Genomic DNA, 25,483 nt, shown 5'->3' with positions numbered 1-25,483 from the left:
TAAACCCTTTACAATGAAGATCTGTGAAGTTATTTGGATTTTTACAAATTATCTTTAAAGGAAAGGGTCCTGAAAAAGGGACGTTTCTTTTTTTGCTGAGTTTTTATTTGTGCATTCCTCCTTGACCATGATTACTTGACTTAGCTACTTGGCTAAAAATACCAGTACGTTTTTTCTGACCTTCATCGGGAATGTATGTATAATTTACTCCACAGTTCTTTGCTGTGGATGCAGGCTACTTTTGTAGTTAAATAATGCAAATCTGAAACACCTTTTGCAAAGGATCAATCAACTTCTGCATAGTTGTAACGTTAGCACACATGATTCCTCCCTAGTAGACTAGCCTAGCTAAGGCCGCACTGAGCAAACATTATGAACAATGAATGCGTTCATTCATGATCCGCTCCCTTTCTACTAATCCAGTGGTTCCCAACCTTTTTCGGTTAAAGTACCACCAACTGCATTTTACCAGTAGGACTATGGTCTCATGAGTCTTCTCAAGTCCCGTTGTGGATAGGCCATGTTTCAAAAGGACAAGTTCAGGTAGGTCCCTGTTTTGGCCCATTTGCTTCCATTTGGTTTTCAGTAAATACACCCATGAGAGAGCTTCATGTGTTCACTCAGGTGGTGCAAAAATGTGCATTTAGTCAAATCTAGAAGGAGTGATTTAGGCTTATGTGCTATGATTAGGAGAGCATAACATACTTCAATGACTTTTCAGACTAATCAGTGAATAGTCCCGTCATACCCGTCTGTGTGGAGGCCTACCTCTTTTCTGCTGATTGATTTCTTATTCCTTTCCTCTGCCTGTCTTTCTGTTGTTCAAAAATTAGGTTTGGAATTGTCTTAGCTATGATAATGAACATAGTCTGGTTCTAATTTGGTTCTCCCATTTCATTGCAGGTGCCTGTGAAGCCCCATGTTGGTGTTCCTCTTTCCTGAACTGGTCTGCACAGCAACACCTAGAGCAGGCTAAAACGTTCATATCGGGACAACATTTAGCCGACGTGCCTTTCCTGGGGTCGACCCGGTAAAATCCTAAAGAGTTCTTAAAAAGTAATTGTAAGCTCTAATATTTGTGGGTAAACCAGTTGAAAAGTGTACAGATGTGAGAAAAATTAGTTAAAATGAGTTTGTAATGTCACAAAGAAGTTTTGGTTGAGGTGGCTCTGAAGAAAACCCACATTCGTGTGTCCTGTGAAACCATTCTCACCAAACAGTTAGGCCTATTCTATATCATCTTTGTCTGGGTTTCAGATATCTATATGGATTTTCACCCCAACAGTAATGTTCAGTGTTGCATAACAATATGAAGGGATAATAGATTGCGGTTGATGAGTTTTGTGCACTCCATATAGGACTGTTGGACAATGTTTCTCATTATCTACTTTGACACTGTTTCAGATTCCTGCCTGTCCTGAGTCAGAAAGTCCAAAACTCTGAAGAATCCTGTATTAGGATTTCCAGGTACTGTCACTATGTCACATCTGAAGAACATCTCCCAGACATCAGTTTTTGGAATTAGTTTGTGAAAAGTTTTGAAATGTGTGTGTGTGTGTGTGCGTGTGTAATAACATGTCTGTGTTTGTGTGTTTGTCCAGCATTGTCCAGATGGTGTGGGTGTTCATCATGAACCGGATGGGTTCTCAGGGCAGCACGGTCACCCAGCAGAGACGCATGGCCCTGGGAGTGGTCATCCTCCTGCTGGTGGACGTCATCTGGGTGGCTTCCTCCGAGCTCACCTCAGTAAGACACTAGCACTTCCTGTAGTCCAGGGGCGCACAACTCCCCTGGTTTCGTGAGCCACAGTCCTACTTCTTCTTGTATTTGCTTTTTAGCTTGAACTGATTGGCAAGTGCAAGCTACAGACAATTACAGTGCACAGGGAGAAATGAAAACCAGCAGCACTGCAGAAATGGGTGGCCTGGGTTAGGCACCCTTTATTTTGGCTAATATGTTCAATCTTAAGACTAGTGCCCAATTATAAGACAATGATTTACCCTACCCTAACCCCTATCCCATAGGCACTTGTGTAGATCTGAACGGATTGATTAGGAATATGGTAGTAGCTCCACCTTGCCTACTAGTGGGGTCACGATTTCGCCATGTTGCTAATAATATCCATCCAGACATTTTTAGACGTACACAAGTAGGGTATAGGGACTAGGGGACAGTTTGGAATTAGGCCGCAAGTGTACTAGGAATAGCCACATCTCAATAGTTTCAAAGTGACCTCACCCCCCAAAAAAATTATCTTTAATCTGCACTGGATCGGTTTGAAGTGCCAGACATTCGTACAGTAAGTCATACTTTTTTCACCTCTATTTTCCCCCAGTACATATTCAAGCGGCAGGAGTACAATAAGCCCTTCGTCAGCACGTTCACCAAGACCTCCAAGTTTGTGCTGTACCTGTTGGGGTTCCTGCTGTGGAGGCCATGGAGGCAGCAGTGCACGGGCAGTCTCCGGGGACGACACGCTGCCTTTGTACGAATAGCACTGATGTCCCACAACCACAGGGGGGCAACGAAACATTGTTGTTTCCATCTAAAGATAAATGGTTGCTTAGCGCATGCAGTAAGTTAGTAGTGGGCGTTGATACTAAGGTAATGTTGATTTGCTATGACCAAACAGCCCAGTCTAACCTACAGCACCTTTCCACAGTTTGCTGATGCCGAGGCCTACTTTACCCCCTGTATCAACAACACCAGTTTGAATGACCATACCCTAGTGAGTATAGTTGATTTGCTTTTTGTATTCTCCCTGACTCGCATTTAGATTTAACTGTTGGCTGGCTGAATATACTGTAATAAATGTGATGATAAGTAATGCTTTTAGTAAAGTGCATTAGTTGAAGACTTTCTTACTTCAGAGTGAACCCCTGTACGTTCCAGTGAAGTTTCAGGACCATCCCACAGAACAGACAAACTGTGCCAATGGAGACTGTGATTCCAGTGAGAATTAAAACTTCTTTTTTTTATATACAGAAATCAAACCTTTAGTAGACTAACCAACAGACTAGGAAAGTAGATGAAATAAAGCCTTAAAACTGATATCTTTTCTTAAATTCACCAGCTACAAATAATGAGCGTTGTTGAAAGAAACCCTTCAATAATCAATATTTCATCACGTTGTAGCGTAGGAATCCTGTGAACTCTCTTGGTGATTGAGATTATCTTTTCCATTTTCAATAATTGAGGCTACTTGTTTCACCCTATGGGCAATCTTTGTTCTCTAAATCAGAGAGATTAGATCTGGTCAAATTCATGATTGACAGACAGAATATGATCATCCTGACCACGGTGGGGATAAGGATCCTCACATAACTTGAATTTCTTTATTGATATCCATGGTTTATAGATATAACATAGGCCCTCTCAACAGGCTACAACCAGGGTGGTAAATTAACTTTTTGGTCCACCAGGCACTGTCGTAGGTAGATTTATACATCTACCAGCCCACTCAGATTTTCTACCAGCCAAAATAGTTTTCGCCATAATTACACCAAAAATAAAATACAAATAAATTATGAGCATGCTTTGTAATATTTCTAAAACAATAAATGTATTACTAGTAAGAAGTAATGTGGTATATTGCTCAATAAACAAAGTGCCTGCCCTGCCACAAAATGCTGAGTGATATGGCTTATTTATTATTATTATTAGTTCAGGGCTGTAACGCTGATATTTAGGAGCACACAAATACATTTCGGAGCACAATGAAATTATTTGAGTGTTTTAATGATAAGAAATTACTAAAGGTACATGAATAAAAGGTTTTTGGAGTGTTCCATGTTCAATCAAGCACAATGTACCCTCAAATATTTGAGTCATTAGGTGAGACAAAAATGATCAGCTGCCCCTCGGTGTCTGTCTGTCAGAGATGAGAATCTCTGTGTTTGTGCTAGCCGCAGAGTTGCAGCAAACTCAAACTAAATTGAAAAACAACCTAGTGTGTGAACAAAACGATGTAACTAACCAAGAAACACGAGGACAAAGTCACACTTTAGTAGCCTTTCAGGTCAATTTGACCAACTTCTACATTTGGGGTTTGGAATAAAAAAACTGTTCCCAAATGCTGTGTGTGACCACCCGCCAACGAGGCTTGTGAAACAGACATTCATACCCGCCAATGCCAAAATCTACCCTCATTTGGCGGGTGGCGGGAGTTCATTTCCCACCCTGGCTACAAACACGAATGGTCCTGTGATTTGACTGGCAACCGGTGCCCATCTGCCTCCCTCCCTCGAGTTGTATTGGCTCCTCATCTTGTCACAACAATTTAACTAAACGTTTCGAATTCTAGAGTCCCTTGGATATGAAATGCAAAACCGTAGCAACAATGATTTATATCACAAGCAAACATTCTAAATTGTAGGTTTTTCTCCGAAAAAAACTTTATTTGAAGAGGGACAATGTACAGTACAACAGTCTCAGTACACTTAAGAAGAAAATATTTGTTTTACCAGATTGAGCCAGCAGCCAATTTCCGTCTGCAGTCCCCAGTCAGGTGATCAAATAAACAAGAAAAATATTATATATACGAACAGACAACATACAAACATCATTACAAAGACATTGCACATAATAATCATTAGACACATTGCTATTGGCTAAGGTCGATCTTTACATGTAAAGACCTTGGCAAATAATGAGGTTGTAGAATGGGACTGTTAAAGGGAATCTTCGCCGCTAGACACTATTTGGGGTGTTTTTCCAGCCTCTCTACAATTATGAGTGATGAGAGGGTGCTTCAGACATAATTGTGCACTATAGCTGTATTTTTGTTATTTTGTGCGCCGGGAGAGTTCAACCAATGACGTCATTGATTGATTGAGCCTGCTGTCTGATCAAGAAATTAATGAAGTCATGTTTTGTAGCAATTATTGTGGCCTTTGTCTTTTGCCAATTGCATGATCACGCTAGCAGCGAGTAGATATGGTTGTCCTTGTTCGATAGAGCCATTGGACTATCTGCCAGGACATTGCAGGATTTCTAGGTTGTCTCATTTTGCTTGGCTTTGTAAAGACTACAGCCTGACGGGAGCCCAATGAATTGTTCCCACCCTCGAAGGCAGGCTTTTCAAAACGGGGGAGGTACTAGTTTACAGGTTCACTGGAGCTACAGTGAGCTCCAAAAGTATTAGGACAGTGACACATTTTTTGTTGAAATTATACAATGACTATGAGGTACAAACTGTCAGCTTTAATTTGAGGGTATTTTCATCATCCATATCGGGTGAACCGTTAAGAAATTGCTGGACTTTTTGTACATATGGGTCTACAGGCTCTGTACTATTAAAACTGGTGTCAAGGTCATTGTCATCAGCAGCAGGATTAGTCTGTAGGAGACACACTAGTCAGTGATTATCCAACATTTTACTACTTTGTTCCCATCAATCAGGGCCGGTCCTTGCCGTTCCGCTGCCCCCTGCAAAACTAGAATAGTCCCAGTAAGCAAAATTACATTTAAAATATGTATTTTCCAGACGTTGATGTTATGTTAAATTTAGGTTCTGAATGAAAGTTGAAAATGTATGTTTAAAATACATATTTTCCAGGATGTTGAAAAGGCATCTTTTCCGGACATTGAAAAATTGGTATTTTCTGGACCAAATCTGAACGAATCATGGACGTCCATGTTTGGTTCAGATTTTGTCCGGTCTGGACCAGCCTTGATTTGGCCCAAACAAAGACGTCTATAAAAAAGTTTTTTTCAACTTTCATTCAAAACCAAAAATTAACCTGATTTCAACCGGACCAAAAATCTGTGCCCTTGGATGTTGAAATCAAGGCCGGTCCGAACTGCACAAAAAAACGTTCAAAAGGCATCGGTACGCGCTTACTAGCCTACAGTGTTGCCTGAAATTGAGTTTAATGAATGCCCATCTACAGTGGGGAGAACAAGTATTTGATACACTGCCGATTTTGCAGGTTTTCCTACTTACAAAGCATGTAGAGGTCTGTAATTTGTATCATAGGTACACTTCAACTGTGAGAGACGGAATCTAAAACAAAAATCCAGAAAATCACATTGTATGATTTTTAAGTAATTAATTTGCATTTTATTGCATGACATAAGTATTTGATACATCAGAAAAGCAGAACTTAATATTTGGTACAGAAACCTTTGTTTGCAATTACAGAGATCATACGTTTCCTGTAGGTCTTGACCAGGTTTGTACACACTGCAGCAGGGATTTTGGCCCACTCCTCCATACAGACCTTCTCCAGATCCTTCAGGTTTTGGGGCTGTCGCTGGGCAATATGGACTTTCAGCTCCCTCCAAAGATTTTCTATTGGGTTCAGGTCTGGAGACTGGCTAGGCCACTCCAGGACCTTGAGATGCTTCTTACGGAGCCACTCCTTAGTTGCCCTGATTGTGTGTTTCGGGTTGTTGTCATGCTGGAAGACCCAGCCACGACCCATCTTCAATGCTCTTACTGAGGGAAGGAGGTTGTTGGCCAAGATCTCGCGATACATGGCCCCATCCATCCTCCCCTCAATACGGTGCAGTCGTCCTGTCCCCTTTGCAGAAAAGCATCCCCAAAGAATGATGTTTCCACCTCCATGCTTCACGGTTGGGATGGTGTTCTTGGGGTTGTACTCATCCTTCTTCTTCCTCCAAACACGGCGAGTGGAGTTTAGACCAAAAAGCTCTATTTTTGTCTCATCAGACCACATGACCTTCTCCCATTCCTCCTCTGGATCATCCAGATGGTCATTGGCAAACTTCAGACGGGCCTGGACATGCGCTGGCTTGAGCAGGGGGACCTTGCGTGCGCTGCAGGATTTTAATCCATGACGGCGTAGTGTGTTACTAATGGTTTTCTTTGAGACTGTGGTCCCAGCTCTCTTCAGGTCATTGACCAGGTCCTGCCGTGTAGTTCTGGGCTGATCCCTCACCTTCCTCATGATCATTGATGCCCCACGAGGTGAGATCTTGCATGGAGCCCCAGACCGAGAGTGATTGACCGTCATCTTCAACTTCTTCCATTTTCTAATAATTGCGCCAACAGTTGTTGCCTTCTCACCAAGCTGCTTGCCTATTGTCCTGTAGCCCATCCCAGCCTTGTGCAGCTCTACAATTTTATCCCTGATGTCCTTACACAGCTCTCTGGTCTTGGCCATTGTGGAGAGGTTGGAGTCTGTTTGATTGAGTTTGTGGACAGGTGTCTTTTAGACAGGTAACGAGTTCAAACAGGTGCAGTTAATACAGGTAATGAGTGGAGAACAGGAGGGCTTCTTAAAGAAAAATGAACAGGTCTGTGAGAGCCAGAATTATTTCTGGTTGGTAGGTGATCAAATACTTATGTCATGCAATAAAATGCAAATTAATTACTTAAAAATCATACAATGTGATTTTCTGGATTTTTGTTTTAGATTCCGTCTCTCACAGTTGAAGTGTACCTATGATAAAAAATTACAGACCTCTACATGCTTTGTAAGTAGGAAAACCTGCAAAATCGGCAGTGTATCAAATACTTGTTCTCCCCACTGTATGTGGTAAGCCTACCGTTTTTAAAACAGGCTGTAGCACTGGCTTTATTGGTCCTGATTCTGTTGTAGAAAATTATCAAACAAACAAAGTACTTTCAGAGTTTTTGTCGAATCAAGATCGCCTTTATTACAGAAGCGATAGAGCTGAGCTGGTCTACAGAGCAACTGCCGTCCCATACTTGGAGCTCTCTTTTTATACAGCTTCATCTTTTCATATCATATCTGAGCCACTATGGTTTCTTTGTCTAGCTTCTTTCCTGTCTATCCCCATGTCTGCTTGGTCTCCTTTTCATATTATATTGGAACCCCCTCTTTATCCAAACAGCCACCCTCCCTTGACCTTCTTACATTTACATTTACATTTTAGTCATTTAGCAGACGCTCTTATCCAGAGTGACTTACAGTTAGTGAATACATCTTTTTTTTATACTGGCCCCCCGTGGGAATCGAACCCACAACCCTGGCGTTGCAAACGCCATGCTCTATCAACTGAGCTACATCCCTGCCGGCCATTCCCTACCCTGGACGACGCTGGGCCAATTGTGCGCCGCCCATGAGTCTCCCGGTCGCGGCCGGCTGCGACAGAGCCTGGATTCGAACCAGGATCTCTAGTGGCACAGTTAGCACTGCTATATGTATTGGATCATAGCGCACAAACAAGTGATAACGTTAGTTCCATTACTACTCATATCTCCACACAGAAGCGCCCTTGGAAGATAGTAAAAGACAGGATGAAGTGAAAAACTGTGGTCATTCTGAGGCTCTTTGTCTTGACCATGTGACCAGGTTACTCCGAAGCAACGAGAAATGGAAACAATACAGGTCTATCTGTTCCTGAAGTTTATCTCCATCCCATGTCCTTGACTGCACGCCAGACCAGCTGCAAGTAGCTAGAAGGAACCATCCTTTCTCAGAAGCACAGCATTTGCACTAAATAAATGTCTCTACTATTGTTAAGCATATTATAATATATGTAATGGAAAAATACCTTTAGAGCCATTTCATCATGGCTCTGTTTTAACCCTTTAATTGGTTCTTAATCCATAGGCATATAGGGCATATACAGTGAGGGGAAAAAAGTATTTGAGCTCCTGCTGATTTTGTACGTTTGCCCACTGACAAAGACATGATCAGTCTATAATTTTAATGGTAGGTTTATTTGAACAGTGAGAGACAGAATAACAACAAAATAATCCAGAAAAACGTATGTAAAAAATGTTAGCAATTGATTTGCATTTTAATTAACAAAAAACAAAACATCTCTAATTCCTGTGACTAATCAATTTGTATTTTTAAGCTCTGAATATCAGCTACCCAACATTATCAGGAGTTTTCGTGAGCCTATTTGCAATGTGTTTACACAGCGGGAAATGCAGAAGTGTTTTATTTTTTCGCTATGATCAGCTTGTCAAAGATTTAAGGATTAAAACGTGAAACCACTGATCATGACAATTGGGTGAAACTCCTGGACAACAGTTGTGATTGTCCATTTTACTTTGACCTGTCCTGTTTTTATGATATGTTAACATTAAAGCGCATTTTTTATTTGATTGAGCGCCATTTAGGTTAGGCTATTTGATCGGAGAAACCTGCATGATGTAAAAAGTGTCCGTCTCATTATATTTTTATACATTTTATCTCCAGCCTGTAGGCTACAGAAAAAGGCCACATACTCTTTCTACCACATCCAATCTGCTACATGATTTATGCAGCGATGCGTCTCTCCAACAGCACCCTGTTGAGGCACACTGGGAATGGACAAGCAAAATATTTTGTGCTTTTGACAAAGTGGGCACTGCTTATTACAGGGCGGCATCAGCGCTCACCTAAAAAGCCCATATGCCACTGGTTGAGATACATTTTTGTTGTTTTGGGGCAGAATTATGTGAGGCTTTATGTGTTGTTGCTGGAGGTGCGTCTTGGTTAGTTTAGCTCAGAAGATTCCATCCTCGCCAATCTGCCGCCATAGGCGGTCACCTAATCCTGCCTAATGAGCGGGCCAGCCGTGCCATCAATACACACTCAAACAAGGTACTATATCCACCCACCCCCCTAATACCAATAGATAATGCATACTAACCTTCAAACGCAAATACCCACCCAAACAGACACCAGTCAGTCACCCAAACCATCCCCTTCTTTTTATCTTTTTTTTCTTTTTTGGGGGGCGGTGGGTAGATCAGCTTAATATTGCAGATAGATTGTAACTTCCGTCAATGTAATTGTCTACATCACTTCCAATCCCCCATGTTAAAAAAAAAAAAATATATATATATATATATATATATATATATATATATATATATACTGCTCAAAAAAATAAAGGGAACACTTAAACAACACAATGTAACTCCAAGTCAATCACACTTCTGTGAAATCAAACTGTCCACTTAGGAAGCAACACTGATTGACAATACATTTCACATGCTGTTGTGCAAATGGAATAGACAACAGGTGGAAATTATAGGCAATTAGCAAGACACCCCCAATAAAGGACTGGTTTTGCAGGTGGTGACCACAGACCACTTCTCAGTTCCTATGCTTCCTGGCTGATGTTTTGGTCACTCTAGTGGTAGCATGAGACGGAGTCTACAACCCACACAAGTGGCTCAGGTAGTGCAGCTCATCCAGGATAGCACATCAATGCGAACTGTGACAAGAAGGTTTGCTGTGTCTGTCAGCGTAATGTCCAGAGCATGGAGGCGCTACCAGGAGACAGGCCAGTACATCAGGAGACGTGGAGGAGGCCGTAGGAGGGCAACAACCCAGCAGCAGGACTGCTACCTCCTCCTTTGTGCAAGGAGGAGCAGGAGGAGCACTGACAGAGCCCTGCAAAATGACCTCCAGCAGGCCACAAATGTGCATGTGTCTGCTCAAACGGTCAGAAAGACTCCATGAGGGTGGTATGAGGGCCCGACGTCCACAGGTGTGGGTTGTGCTTACAGCCCAACACTGTGCAGGACGTTTGGCATTTGCCAGAGAACACCAAGATTGGCAAATTCGCCACTGGCGCCCTGTGCTCTTCACAGATGAAAGCAGGTTCACACTGAGCACATGTGACAGACGTGACAGAGTCTGGAGACGCCGGAGAGTATGTTCTGCTGCCTGCAACATCCTCCAGCATGACCGGTTTGGCGGTGGGTCAGTCATGGTGTGGGGTGGCATTTCTTTGGGGGGCCGCACAGCCCTCCATGTGCTTGCCAGAGGTAGCCTGACTGCCATTAGGTACCGAGATGAGATCCTCAGACCCCTTGTGAGACCATATGCTGGTGCGGTTGGCCCTGGGTTCCTCCTAATGCAAGACAATGCTAGACCTCATGCGGCTGGAGTGTGTCAGCAGTTCCTGCAAGAGGAAGGCATTGATGCTATGGACCGCCCGTTCCCCAGATCTGAATCCAATTGAGCACATCTGGGACATCATGTCTCGCTCCATCCACCAACGCCACGTTGCACCACAGACTGTCCAGGAGTTGGCGGATGCTTTAGTCCAGGTCTGGGAGGAGATCCCTCAGGAGACCATCCGCCACCTCATCAGGAGCATGCCCAGGCGTTGTAGGGAGGTCATACGGGCACGTGGAGGCCACACACACTACTGAGCCTCATTTTGACTTGTTTTAAGGACATTACATCAAAGTTGGATCAGCCTGTAGTGTGGTTTCACTTTAATTTTGAGGGTGACTCCAAATCCAGACCTCCATGGGTTGATAAATTTGATTTCCATTGATAATTTTTGTGTGATTTTGTCAGCACATTCAACTATGTAAAGAAAAAAGTATTTAATAAGATTATTTCATTCATTCAGATCTAGGATGTGTTATTTAAGTGTTCCCTTAATTTTTTTGAGCAGTGTATTTCAACTGTACTGTGATGTCTTACAAAAGTTCTGAACCTTTCTATTCTCATTGTTTCTACAGATTGTGAATTGAAAATAAACATTTTTGCTAATAGTATTATTATGTTATTGATCGATTGACTATGACTTTTCAGATCACCCAGTAGTGCTATCTGCAGGGTTAGCTCCAGGTAAATATTGCAATACTTTAGCCATTCCTGGACCTGTGTCCAAAAACTAGCTACTAATGGACAGTACCAAAACAAATGATCTAATGATTGTCTCTTCGCAGCAAAATCTGCAGAGCTGGGAAGATTGTATCCCCCATATAAATAACATTCTATTGGTAGCAAGAATTGTATATAATAATTTAAATTGAAAGATTCTAAGTTTTGAATCCTGTGTCGTTTTGCGTATCAGTTCATAAACACTATGCCATGGGATCGGTATGTCAAAAATCTCTTCCTAACTTTTTTAGCAATCTACAGTGAGGGAAAAAAGTATTTGATCCCCTGCTGATTTTGTACGTTTGCCCACTGACAAAGACATTATCAGTCTATAAATTTAATGGTAGGTTTATTTGAACAGTGAGAGACAGAATAACAACAAAAAATCCAGAAAAATGCATGTCAGAAATGTTATAAATTGATTTGCATTTTAATGAGGGAAATAAGTATTTGACCCCTCTGCAAAACATGACTTAGTACTTGGTGGCAAAACCCTTGTTGGCAATCACAGATGTCAGACGTTTCTTGTAGTTGGCCACCAGGTTTGCACACATCTCAGGAGGGATTTTGTCCCACTCCTTTTTGCAGATCTTCTCCAAGTCATTAAGGTTTCGAGGTTGATGTTTGGCAACTCTAACCTTCAGCTCCCTCCACAGATTTTCTATGGGATTAAGGTCTGGAGACTGGCTAGGCCACTCCAGGACCTTAATGTGCTTCTTTTTGAGCAACTCCTTTGTTGCCTTGGCTGTGTGTTTTGGGTCATTGTTATGCTGGAATACCCATCCACGACCCATTTTCAATGCCCTGGCTGAGGGAAGGAGGTTCTCACCCAAGATTTGACGGTACATGGCCCCGTCCATCGTCCCTTTGATGCGGTGAAGTTGTCCTGTCCCCTTAGCAGAAAAACACAATCATTCAGATGTTCATTGGCAAACTTCAGACGGGCCTGTATATATGCTTTCTTGAGCAGGGGGTCCTTGCGGGCGCTGCAGGATTTCAGTCCTTCACGGCATAGTGTGTTACCAATTGTTTTCTTGGTGACTATGGTCCCAGCTGCCTTGGAATCATTGGACAAGATCCTCCCGTGTAGTTCTGGGCTGATTCCTCACCGTTCTCATGATCATTGCAACTCCAAGAGGTGAGATCTCGCATGGAGCCCCAGGCCGAGGGAGATTGACAGTTATTTTCTGTTTCTTCCAATTGCGAATAATCGCACCAACTGTTGTCACCTTCTCACCAAGCTGCTTGGCGATGGTCTTGTAGCCCATTCCAGCCTTGTGTAGGTCTACAATCTTGTCCCTGACATCCTTGGAGAGCTCTTTGGTCTTGGCCATGGTGGAGAGTTTGGAATCTGATTGATTGATACTTTTTGTGGATAGGTATCTTTTATACAGGTAACAAACTGAGATTAGGAGCACTCCCTTTAAGACTGTGCTCCTAATCTCATCTCGTTACCTGTATAAAAGACACCTGGGAGCCAGAAATCTTTCTGATTGAGAGGGGGTCAAATACTTATTTCCCTCATTAAAATGCTAATCAATTTATAACATTTTTGACATGCGTTTTTCTGGATTTTGTTGTTGTTATTCTGTCTCTCACTGTTCAAATAAACCTACCATTACAATTATAGACTGATCATGTCTTTGTCAGTGGGCAAACGCACAAAATCAGCAGGGGATCAAATACTTTTTTCCCTCACTGTATATGGGACGGCTGTCAATCCTTTGGTCCTTAAATGAAACTGATATACCTTTTTATTTATCACAGTTTTCCTTAACCAAATATGTTCTTTAATGCAAGGCCGACAGACAAGTTCCTTACTTTCTCCTCCTTCCACTTTCCTCTTCCATTTTTACGGTAAGGGTGCAATTATTTGGTTGTAATTTTGGGTAGAGCAGACATTTCCATATGTTTTTGTTAGCTGCATGTGCGACATAACTCAACCAGTCCTACCGATGATATCATTTACAAAGATTATACCTTTTTTAAACATTTTGTCAAAAATAAAAAGTTGTTTTGTCAATTAGTATATTTGAGTTTAACCACAATATTTGTTGCATTATTTGTTCTGTCGTTTCTGGAGGATTAAATTGAAATTGCAACCAACTTTCTATGGCTTGTTTTAGAAATAGTGATATCTGGAAGATGATTTCCTTTTCAAATAACTGAAAGTGAGTGGTTGTAACTTGAATAAAGGGAAAAAGGCCATTCTTGAACATTGGGTGAGACAATCATCCCCTTCTTACTAATACTGCCTTTTCTCCAATTTAGACTTAAACATTTACATTTACATTTACGTCATTTAGCAGACGCTCTTATCCAGAGCGACTTACAAATTGGTGCATTCACTCTATAGCCAGTGGGATAACCACTTTACAAATTTTTTTTTTGGGGGGGGGTAGAAGGATTACTTTATCCTATCCCAGGTATTCCTTAAAGAGGTGGGGTTTCAAATGTCTCCGGAAGGTGGTGAGTGACTCCGCTGTCCTGGCGTCGTGAGGGAGCTTGTTCCACCATTGGGGTGCCAGAGCAGCGAACAGTTTTGACTGGGCTGAGCGGGAACTATGCTTCCGCAGAGGAAGGGGAGCCAGCAGGCCAGAGGTGGATGAACGCAATGCCCTCGTTTGGGTGTAGGGACTGATCAGAGCCTGAAGGTACGGAGGTGCCGTTCCCCTCACTGCTCCATAGGCAAGCACCATGGTCTTGTAACGGATGTGAGCTTCAACTGGAAGCCAGTGGAGTGTGGGGAGGAGGGGGGTGACGTGAGAGAACTTGGGAAGGTTGAACACCAGACGGGCTGCGGCATTCTGGATGAGTTGTAGGGGTTTAATGGCACAGGCAGGGAGCCCAGCCAACAGCGAGTTGCAGTAATCCAGACGGGAGATGACAAGTGCCTGGATTAGGACCTGTGCCGCTTCCTGTGTAAGGCAGGGTCGTACTCTCCGAATGTTGTAGAGCATGAACCTGCAGGATCGGGTCACCGCCTTGATGTTAGCGGAGAACGACAGGGTGTTGTCCAGGGTCACGCCAAGGCTCTTCGCACTCTGGGAGGAGGACACAACGGAGTTGTTAACCGTGATGGCGAGATCATGGAACGGGCAGTCCTTCCCCGGGAGGAAGAGCAGCTCCGTCTTGCCAGGGTTCAGCTTGAGGTGGTGATCCGTCATCCATACTGATATGTCTGCCAGACATGCAGAGATGCGATTCGCCACCTGGTTATCAGAAGGGGGAAAGGAGAAGATTAGTTGTGTATCGTCAGCGTAGCAATGATAGGAGAGGCCATGTGAGGATATGACAGAGCCAAGTGACTTGGTGTATAGGGAGAAAAGGAGAGGGCCTAGAACTGAGCCCTGGGGGACACCAGTGGTGAGAGCACGTGGTGCGGAGACAGCTTCTCGCCACGCCACTTGGTAGGAGCGACCGGTCAGGTAGGACGCAATCCAGGAGTGAGCCGCGCCGGAGATGCCCAGCTCGGAGAGGGTGGAGAGGAGGATCTGATGGTTCACAGTATCAAAGGCAGCAGACAGGTCTAGAAGGACAAGAGCAGAGGAGAGAGAGTTAGCTTTAGCAGTGCGGAGAGCCTCCGTGACACAGAGAAGAGCAGTCTCAGTTGAATGACCAGTCCTGAAACCTGACTGGTTTGGATCAAGAAGGTCATTCTGAGAGAGATAGCAAGAGAGTTGGCTAAAGACGGCACGCTCAATAGTTTTGGAAAGAAAAGAAAGAAGGGATACTGGTCTGTAGTTGTTGACATCAGTGGGATCGAGTGTTGGTTTTTTGAGAAGGGGAGCAACTCTCGCTCTCTTGAAGACGGAAGGGACATAGCCAGCGGTCAAGGATGAGTTGATCAGCGAGGTGAGGTAGGGGAGAAGGTCACCGGAGATGGTCTGGAGAAGAGAGGAGGGGATGGGGTCAAGCGGGCAGGTTGTTGGGCGGCCTGCAGTCACTAGTCGCAAGATTTTATCTGGAGAGAGAGGGGAGAAAGAAGTCAAAGCATAGGGTAGGGCAGTGTGAGCAGGACCAGCAGTGTCATTAGACATAACAAACGAGGATCGGATGTCGTCAACCTTCTTTTCAAAGTGGTTGACGAAGTCATCCACAGAGAGGGAGGAGGGGGGGGGGGGGGGGGGATTCAGCAGTGAGGAGAATGTGGCAAAGAGCTTCCTAGGGTTAGAGGCAGATGCTTGGAATTTAGAGTGGTAGAAAGTGGCCTTAGCAGCAGAAACAGATGAATAAAATGTAGAGAGGAGGGAGTGAAAAGATGCCAGGTCGGCAGGGAGTTTAGTTTTCTTCCATTTCCGCTCAGCTGCCCGGAGCTCTGTTCTGTGAGCTCGCAATGAGTCATCAAGCCACGGAGCTGGAGGGGAGGACCGAGCCGGCCGGGAGGATAGGGGACACAGGGAGTCAAAGGATGCAGAAAGGGAGGAGAGGAGGGTTGAGGAGGCAGAATCAGGAGATTGGAGGGAGAAGGATTGAGCAGAGGGAAGAGATGATAGGATGGAAGAGGAGAGAGTAGTGGGAGAGAGAGAGCGAAGGTTGCGGCGGCGCGTTACCATCTGTGTAGGGGCAGAGTGAGTAGTGTTGGAGGAGAGCGAGAGAGAAAAGGATACAAAGTAGTGGTCAGAGACATGGAGGGGAGTTGCAGTGAGATTAGTAGAAGAGCAACATCTAGTAAAGATGAAGTCAAGCGTATTGCCTGCCTTGTGAGTAGGGGGGGACGGTGAGAGGGTGAGGTCAAAAGAGGAGAGGAGTGGAAAGAAGGAGGCAGAGAGAAATGAGTCAAATGTAGACGTAGGTAGGTTGAAATCCCCCAAAACTGTGAAGGGTGAGCCATCCTCAGGAAAGGAACTTATCAAGGCGTCAAGCTCATTGATGAACTCTCCAAGGGAACCTGGAGGGCGATAGATGACAAGGATATTAAGCTTAAATGGGCTAGTGACTGTGACAGCGTGGAATTCAAATGAGGAGATAGACAGATGGGTTAGGGGAAAAATTGAGAATGACCACTTGGGAGAGATGAGGATTCCTGTGCCACCACCCCTCTGACCAGATGCTCTCGGGGTATGCGAGAACACATGGTCAGACGAGGAGAGAGCAGTAGGAGTAGCAGTGTTTTCAGTGGTAATCCATGTTTCCGTCAGCGCCAGGAAGTCGAGGGACTGGAGGGTAGCATAGGCTGGGATGAAGTCAGCCTTGTTGGCAGCAGAACGGCAGTTCCAGAGGCTGCCTGAGACCTGGAACTCCAGATGTGTGGTGCGTGCAGGGACCACCAGGTTAGAGAGGCAGCAGCCACGCGGTGTGAGGCGTTTGTGTAGCCTGTGCGGAGAGGAGAGAACAGGGATAGGCAGAGGCATAGTTGACAGGCTGTAGCAGATGGCTACAATAATGCAGAGGAGATCGGAATGAAATGAACTAAACATCTGGGAAAGGAGAGAGCAGGGCCTCCCTCACCAAAAAAATATAACTCTCCCAACTTCCACCTCAGAAACTATAATTGTTTCACTGAACCACCCGAATAAAACTCTCCCAACTTCCACTTTAGAAATTAGAATTGTTGTAAACTACAGCGGTTCAATGTTTCAAGGAATAGACTCAACTTACTTTATTCAGCTAGCTAACTATGACGCCATAGCTAACTAGCATGTTAGCATCCAATAACACACAGTTTAGCACCAATACTTGGTTACAACAAACTACCAATAGTGCCTTCAATCAACTATGCCTCCATAATACAGAGAGAACTGTAGCCTATTTGTAAACACACCAACTATGACAAGACACAGACCATATTTATGCCTAGCTCCAGTATATTTATTTGCTTATTTACATTTACATTTTAGTCATTTAGCAGACACTCTTATCCAGAACGACTTACAGTTAGTGAGTGCATACATTTTCATACTGCCCCCCCCCCCCCCCGTGGGAAACGAACCCACAACCCTGGCGTTGCAAGCGCCATGCTCTACCAACTGAGCTACATGGGGCTTATCATGGAGTAATGGAAAGATTTAGTAGATTTTTGTAAGATTTTAGAAGGTGACAGATGTTCCTGGTACTGAGCTTGATGTTGATGCCGCTCCAGATGTTGATGGGATCGGACTCTAAATAGAACATAACGTTATTCATATTAGCCTCTGCGGTAGTTGGCTAGCTAGCTAATGTAACCTAACGAAGCTAACGTTAACTTAAAAAGTTACAAGTCACATCGCCAGATAGCAGCTGGCTAATTACATTGATATTACTTGGAATGTCTGGCCAGCGTATTATGAAAGCTAGCTAGCTAGATGTTGGTTTAGATAAACAAATGTAGTTCGCTAGCTAGTTAGCTAGGTAACATTAGCTGTGTTACCTCAGCTTGACTTACTTTATGCTGCGCTAATATTGGCTGATGCCTTCCTCTTTGAAGTAAAGGGGAAAATCGATGAATAGCATCACTTTTCAAAGTTTGACAACATGGCAACCCCATCAATTCAATACACCTCCACGGGGCTGTCCTCCTTGTGGTTTGCTTACAACCAGGAAATGTAGCTGGCCAGTTTCTGCCGGTGAGATGCAGGAACGCTCGTATATCCCTTTAAGGTGCCCACATACTAGGTTCGGTTTGCTCCTAGCAGAACTCGACTAGGTGATTCTAACATCTGTGCCTCGCATACTCCATTAAAAGTAATATTACTGTCTGTCCCTCTTGAGACACCATAGCAACAAAATAGCCAGTAAACACTTCCTCAAAATAATCAGAATTAATCAAGAAATCTGTGATTTTTACGTTTTTGCCGAGGAGGTCTTAGTTGCGAAATTTTACATCTAACCAAGATGTTTGGTGCAGTATTTCTGATGAGATGTGATGTCCCTCAGGTTTGACCCATGAGAGTGAGTCGATAAACAATGTGAAAGAAAAGGTTGTCTCAATGGAACTCGGTCTCACCTTTGAGTTAGTTTTCTCTGTTGTTGCTCATTATGAGATGATGGCATATTTCTCTGTCTGCGTTGATTGTTATAGAATGATTATATGCTTTCAGGGTCCTACACTTTCAAATGTCCATTCAATGCTGCCCAATTCAATCCCATGCTATTATTGTGCCTAAAGCTCAGTATAGGGCACCGGATGCTTTTTAGAAAACAGCTGTGCTAAATACTCATTGTTTTGGTTCCTAAAATGAATACATAAGTAAAATAAAAGCATGCATTAGATGAAGGGTTCACTGTCTCGTTCATTTCATTTGTCATGCTGTGATCCATCTAGCTACCACTTTATTAGCTTTTTCTACAAAGACACAAAGGCCTAAAACACTGATCTCTCTTGCTCTCTCTGTACCCCTCTATCCCTCCCACCTCTCAGCCTCTAAAAAACAGCGGGTGCGCTTCAGCAACATCATGGAGGTGCGCCAGCTCCCATCCACACAGGCCCTGGAAGCCAAGCTGTCCCGCATGTCGTTCCCCGCCGCCAAGGACCAGGAGTCCATGCTCCGCACAGTGAGCAAGCTCACAGTCACCGATGTGGCCAAGATCAGCTTCTTCTTCTGCTTTGTGGTGAGTTACATCCTGTGAGGGAACTTGTTTTGTTAGTGTCTGTAGACTTATTTACTTGGTAGATTCTCAAACTTCTGTATACTAGCTGGGCACCTCCGTATTAAGTTGGAGGAAGAAAAGTCAATATCTTAAATACATCTTTGGAGTATCTACATTTGGGATTTGGTTCAAATGCATAAGGCAATATAGGCTTTTTTATGTCTGTCAACTTAATCTAAGTAGTTGAATTTGTCACATTACTGTTAACTGTCAGTAGTAGGTGAGTTAACTACAAAGTTTGTTATTATCATTGATGAGTTATTGCTGGTAGTACTACTAATTTTGCTGCAGTGTGTTTGCTGTAGAATACCCCTAGGTTCGTTCCATATCATTTCAGCAAGTCATGACACCCACCATCTCAGATTGTTCTGAAATCAGTTATGTAGTTAGAAACAGATAGGATTAGCATTCCTGCAACATTATTTTGTTGAAATATAATTGGATCTCTAAATTACACTGAACAAAAATATAAACGCAACATAAAGTGTTGGTCCTCAGATAATTTTTTACTTTTTTTCTGCTCATTGTGGTACACACAGTGACATAAAACAGGAGAATGATTCCTTTTCTCTATTCAAACTGCTTGAATTAGTGATTTTTATATTGCATGCACCTTTAACTCACCACAGGTGAGTTCAATTCCAAAGTAAAGGAGAATCACCTGCATCAAACTACTTCTAGAAGGTGCCAATAATATTGTCCGGGCCATTTTAGGATTTCTTTGTGGAATAAGCTAAGATTTTGTAAATTATTCAATTTTGGGGGGTTTTTTCAACTGCAAACCAAAGACATACATATGTGGATACCAAAATATATGTTAATTTCAACAGTTTTCTGGAAGAAATTGTGCATTATTTGAAAAAAGTCATGGTTTTGGGGTTTGCCCTTCATGAATAGTGTACATTTGTGTAAAATAATACATTATGCATGCCGAATCCTGAACTCTTTTATCTTACAAACTTTGCGCTTGTAAACAAATCTTTGTATCGTAACTCATTTCGCACATGAGCATTGACACAGAACTGAGGGAAGATTACAGACACGAGTAATAGGGCAATCTACCATATTTGGTACACATCAGAAGTGTGTCATGCTGACACGTCTCCCCCTCCTACTTCTCTCCCTCACAGTTGTTCCTAGCCAACCTCTCCTACCAAGAGGCCCTGTCAGAGACTCAGGTTGCTATAGTGAACGTTCTGTCCTCCACTTCAGGTTAGTCCGTACACTAAATGTGGCGTCACAGCTAATTCTACATGTAGGATCATGGATGTTCCTTTGTAATAACATTGTTGCAAAGAAATGTTACGATGTTAGAAAACTACAGCATGTGTATTTCAACATGTCACCTTGAACAGGTTGAACACTGTTGGTATTCTCGCTGGTATTTGTCCTCCTCACCAGGTCTCTTCACCCTCATCCTGGCGGCCATATTTCCCAGTAACAGCAGTGACCGCTTTACTCTGTCCAAGCTTTTAGCTGTGGCTCTGAGGTAAGCCATGACATCAGCTGAATTATTGTAGTTACTCTGGGTTCTTACTATTATCTGTGGTTACACTGTTTGTCTGGTCTCTTTCCCCATAGCGTGGGAGGAGTGCCTCTGGTCAGTTTTTCCAGCATGGACAGCCCCGATGGGAAGGGCACTACAGGTAACCATGGAGATAAAAGTACTCCAGATAAACATCCTTCCTCAAAACCGTTTAGTTTTTGTTTGGCTTTTTTCCTACCTCCTGTTACTTTCCTATCCCACTTCATATTGTATTTATTTCTATTGTACTGTACTTGATTTACTATTGTCTTTGTGTCCTAGAAATGTGCTATATAAATACAATGTATTATTTAAGCATTAAATCAACTCTTGAAGTGCAAGCCATGCCACGATGTCACGTTTGCTTGCATTGTAGAAAAAAAAACCGTTTGGAGTGTAACCATGAGTTGTAACTCGTGATACAGGGATGTATTAGCGTAAGACAACAAAACAATGAAGTCGTGTTGGTTCAGTCTCCCTGTGGTCGTTGGCCGGGGCTGCGCTGTACGCAGTCTACATCGTCATGATCAAGAGGACGGTGGGTGGGGAGGACAAGCACGACATCGCTATGTTCTTTGGTAAGTAGATCATAGTTAGGTCCTTATTTTTTTTTATTTTTTTTTGTCATTTAGCAGACGCTCTTATCCAGAGCGACTTACAGGAGCAATTAGGGTTAAGTGCCTTGCTCAAGGGCACACCGACAGATTTTTCACCTAGAGTCAGGTGTGGCAGCTTGGTCTGTTGCTGATTTTCAGATGCTTTTTTTCTTCACTGATATAACTCCGTATAATGATCCTGAATTGATTGTGTATACAGTCATTCTATTAAATGAAAGGTTTGTAATATATAACATTTTCACCTGCAAATAGCGCTAAATGTCAATAACAAATAAGTAGTAATAAAGTAGTCATTTTCTCTTATTTGTGTCTCTTAGGGTTCGTGGGGTTGTTCAACCTGCTCCTCCTGTGGCCAGGCTTCGTTGTGCTTCACTACACAGGCTTTGAGGCCTTTGAGCTGCCCAGCAAGCTAGTGTGGACCTACGTCCTCATCAACGGCCTCATCGGCACTGTGCTCTCCGAGTTCCTCTGGCTCTGGTGCGTCTCGGTTGATGAATGGATTGATTGGTTTGATTGATTGATTGAACGACCACATAATATGTTTACTACTCCTTGTACACTCTTGTACACACACTGTGCAGAAACACGTATCTTGAATCCGAACTTGATATCTGTGCGCTTAACTTGGACTTGCACGTAAATCATGCATTGATGTCAATGGGAGATTTGCACCAAAATGCTAGTTACCCGCACATATCTCGGGTTAAGATTCGGCCCTATGTCTATAGCAGTGGTCACCAACCTTTTCTGTGTCAAGATCACTTTTGCAGTTAAAAAGCAAGCCGAGATATACTGCTCATAATAATTTTTTTTAATGTTACCCAAATAAAAACAGTTCTGTAGTAATGAGGTTTGTGCAGTAGGCTTTTTTATTTTTAAAACAAGGTCAAATCATGACGTCAGTGATCTTCAGGTCGGAAAGTCTAAGCTCTAGAAAGATTTGGAATTCCGAGTTGGATGACGGTTCACAATGAAGTTGGAGATTTCAAAGTTCCCAGTTATTTTGAACACAGCATTAATCTCAGCGGAGGGGGGGTAGAGCGCAGCAGAGTGTTCCTTTCCTCCGGTGAGACTGACAAGAGAGAGGGGACACAGTCTTCCACCTGATGGTGAAACTCAAGTCACACCGCATCTGCCTCATGCACAAATTAATGTTGTTCCTATGACCAGAGAAAGTGAAATATTCCTCGATATTAAAAGACACGACGCGCTGCTAATAATATTTTAAAAACGCAGGCCTATCGATACACTTGGCTACTCATTGCAGCTGCAGTGCGAGTGAAAGTATGGAGAAGCACGTTATGTAATGACGTTGATAAAAACAGTGTTGACGGTGCTGAATAAAAACTTAGACATGAACTCACTCATAAAAACAGCAGCTCTTTGCTGTATTCTTTGACAGTCTTTCTCTGGTCGTGGGTTTAAAAGTGATTAAATCGTACGTAGGCTAGTATCGAATTTTGGTCGTGGAAGCTGCAGGCACAGTGATTTGTTGGTGACCACTGGGCTATAGTGTGATATGCAGAGTTATGCCGAGTGATAACCATTTTATTTATTGCCTAAGAGGGGCATTTTTGCATTTGATTTAATTGTAGCGTTGTTGCCTGTGTTCTATATAATGTTGTGTTCTCTCTCCATAGGGGCTGCTTCCTCACATCCTCCCTCATAGGCACTCTGGCCCTCAGCCTCACCATCCCACTGTCCATCATAGCAGACATATGCAGAAGGTAAGAGGGGGAACTATTATCACTGGATGGCCATGTTGCCATCACACCCTTGAGCATGGCTGCTCTACCAAAGGTGGTGTGTCAGTTTGTCAGTCAAATAAAGTGGAATTGGTTTGTGATGGATGCTTTGTCACGTGGCACTTAGCGTAATTAATTTTATGACAGGGTATCGTCTAGCAAGGTTATGAGTGAGCTTTGTCTGTCTGCCTGTGGGGATCTAACTTTGAAACAGCAGAGGCTATTCCCTTAGTAGACTGCATGGGATATAGCATCATTTGAAGTTTAAAAATAGCATATCTTTTTTTGTGGCAATAGTTAGAAAACTCGCATGCTTCTGATGTCAGATATTCAGTCTGTCGAGATGTCAAGTCAACAACTCTCATTTCATAAATACAGGACATGCTAGCTAGTAACAGTGAAGTTCAAGGACAATGCACTTATCTTGGAAGAAGCCATCCTTCTGAGATGGTTGTGATTGTTATACATGTAGCTATATTGCAAATATTGGAATGTTTCTGACCCACTGTTAGGCAGCTGGCACTTACTGTATCTATAGGTGTACTATACAAGCAGCCATCCCATTCTTTACTGCTATATTTCCATCACCAGGTACGTTTCTCCTGGCTGTTTTTTGCTGGAGCGGTTCCCATCTTCCTCTCCTTCTTCATCGCCATTCTGTTATGCCACCTCAACAACTGAGACCCCGTCATGGTGGGGCTACGAAGAGTGTTTGCTTTTATTTGCTGCTCGAAACATCGGATTCAAAGGTACTGGGAAAAACCCTTTCTACTCTTCCTATTGTAGCCTACTGTTTACTTGGCCTATGCTTTGTAAGGTTTTACTTTCACAATAATTGTATACACACACACTCTTAAAATGTGCACAATCTTTGTGATTAAAGATTCTTCCCTGACATTGAATCCAGGACAATGGATAGAGTTGGTTGCTTTTAGGCTTGCTGGGATTGTAGTTAAATGAATTTGCGTTTATGACGCTAATTTGCTATATTGTGATGGCACTCAATTCTTATCTGAATGCTAGTTGTTCCCATTCAGGTAGTGATTATGATCATGGTTATTATCATGACGGTGATAATAATGATAATCCTCTTCCCTCAGATTGCCAGAGGACAGCGAGCAGTGTGAAAGCCTTATTCCCTTAAGTCTCCCATGACAATGAAAGCTTCTGCTCGTGATCCACCAGCCAGTCACAAGGTAAGGAGACACACAACTTCCTTTTTTGTATGTCCTGTTACAATCTGAGGTTACTTGTGTATAGTAATAATGTAAAACAAAATGCTTTAACTATTAGTGAGTCAAAGTTACAAACTAGTGTTGTCGATCAAGTAGTATACAGAGAAGGGCACATTTACAGTATTGAGGAATAGCTGCATAACAGACACAAATATTTCCTCTATTTGTCCAATGCTATTTGCCACGTATCATCAGGAAAGTACTGTATTAACTCACTTCTTGTAATCATGTGATTTGTTTGTCTTTGAACATCTGTCATGCATTTATCTACTTCAATGTTTAGACATAGTATTGAGTGAGAGAGGAAGGACATGACTTAGAGGATGATCATCAAGTAAATATTTTAGGGAAGACCATCGCCCACCCACTCCAAGGGATCTGGATTTCACCATGTGAAAAAATATAATTTGTTTTCCCTTTTTGGGAGTTTCAATACATTTTAAATGAAGACATGGTGTCTCATAGATGTGCTGTTGTTGAATGCTGAATTAGAGCTACCCATTGAGTACTTATTCTGAGCTTCCAGACTATCCAGGGTTTGTCTGATAATTACCCTCCACCTTTTACCAAGGTAGACACGCAGCTAGTATTCTGCTGGATTCATGCTGATGATGATGTAGTTTTTTTTTTCTAAACGCAACCAGCTGGAGGCTGTCAGGGGTTTTCATAGCAACAATGATGACTTAAGCTGTGTTCGAATACTCATACTAACCGCACTAACCGTACTATTTGTGACGCCAATTGAGGCTGTAGTATGCTTATTGGTCATAGTATGGATATAGTTAGTATGCCAGAAGTTCCCGGATGTCATACTACATTCACCAAAATAGGTGAATAGGATACCTTTCGTTTACAGTATACTAAAATGAACTAATAATATATAGTATGTAGTATATACTCATTAGGTATGTAGTATGCATTATGTTAGTATGGGTATTCGAACACAGCTTTAGTCACAATGCGTTTGATACCCTCCCTGGGGCATCAAACGACCTGATAAAAAATATGACAATGTGAACAACAGGCACGTGAAATGGATGTCTTTCATATCTCCCTTTTTATATCAGAGTAAGTCCTTTACAGACAATGTAACGCTACAAAGAAAACAGACATCTACTGTGTGTGTGCGTGCGTGAGTCTGCAAATATCTGTCTCCAATAGAAAAACAAGGTGTTCTCTCTCACATTTGACTGTCTCTCACCAGATCATGAATACAGCGCAGAGTGGCATGTTGAAG

At 42.8% G+C, this 25,483-nt stretch overlaps 1 pseudogene across 1 annotated transcript; it reads left to right on the top strand.

The window, feature by feature from the left end:
- The first annotated feature begins 907 nt into the window (after window positions 1-907).
- On the top strand, window positions 908-24,188 carry LOC311143894 (solute carrier family 35 member F5-like; annotated as a pseudogene). The gene is made up of 15 exons (XR_014615546.1): window positions 908-1,030; window positions 1,405-1,467; window positions 1,602-1,746; window positions 2,336-2,485; window positions 2,663-2,728; window positions 2,871-2,952; window positions 18,895-19,085; window positions 20,255-20,336; window positions 20,526-20,613; window positions 20,706-20,770; window positions 21,123-21,227; window positions 21,584-21,743; window positions 22,907-22,993; window positions 23,603-23,760; window positions 24,112-24,188. The product of XR_014615546.1 is annotated as a solute carrier family 35 member F5-like (transcript).
- The last annotated feature ends 1,295 nt before the right edge of the window (window positions 24,189-25,483 follow it).

The sequence above is a fragment of the Coregonus lavaretus genome (assembly GCF_964263955.1).
Source record: "Coregonus lavaretus genome assembly, chromosome: 16".
Taxonomy (NCBI): domain Eukaryota; kingdom Metazoa; phylum Chordata; class Actinopteri; order Salmoniformes; family Salmonidae; genus Coregonus; species Coregonus lavaretus.
This window is presented reverse-complemented; position numbering and strand designations above follow the sequence as displayed.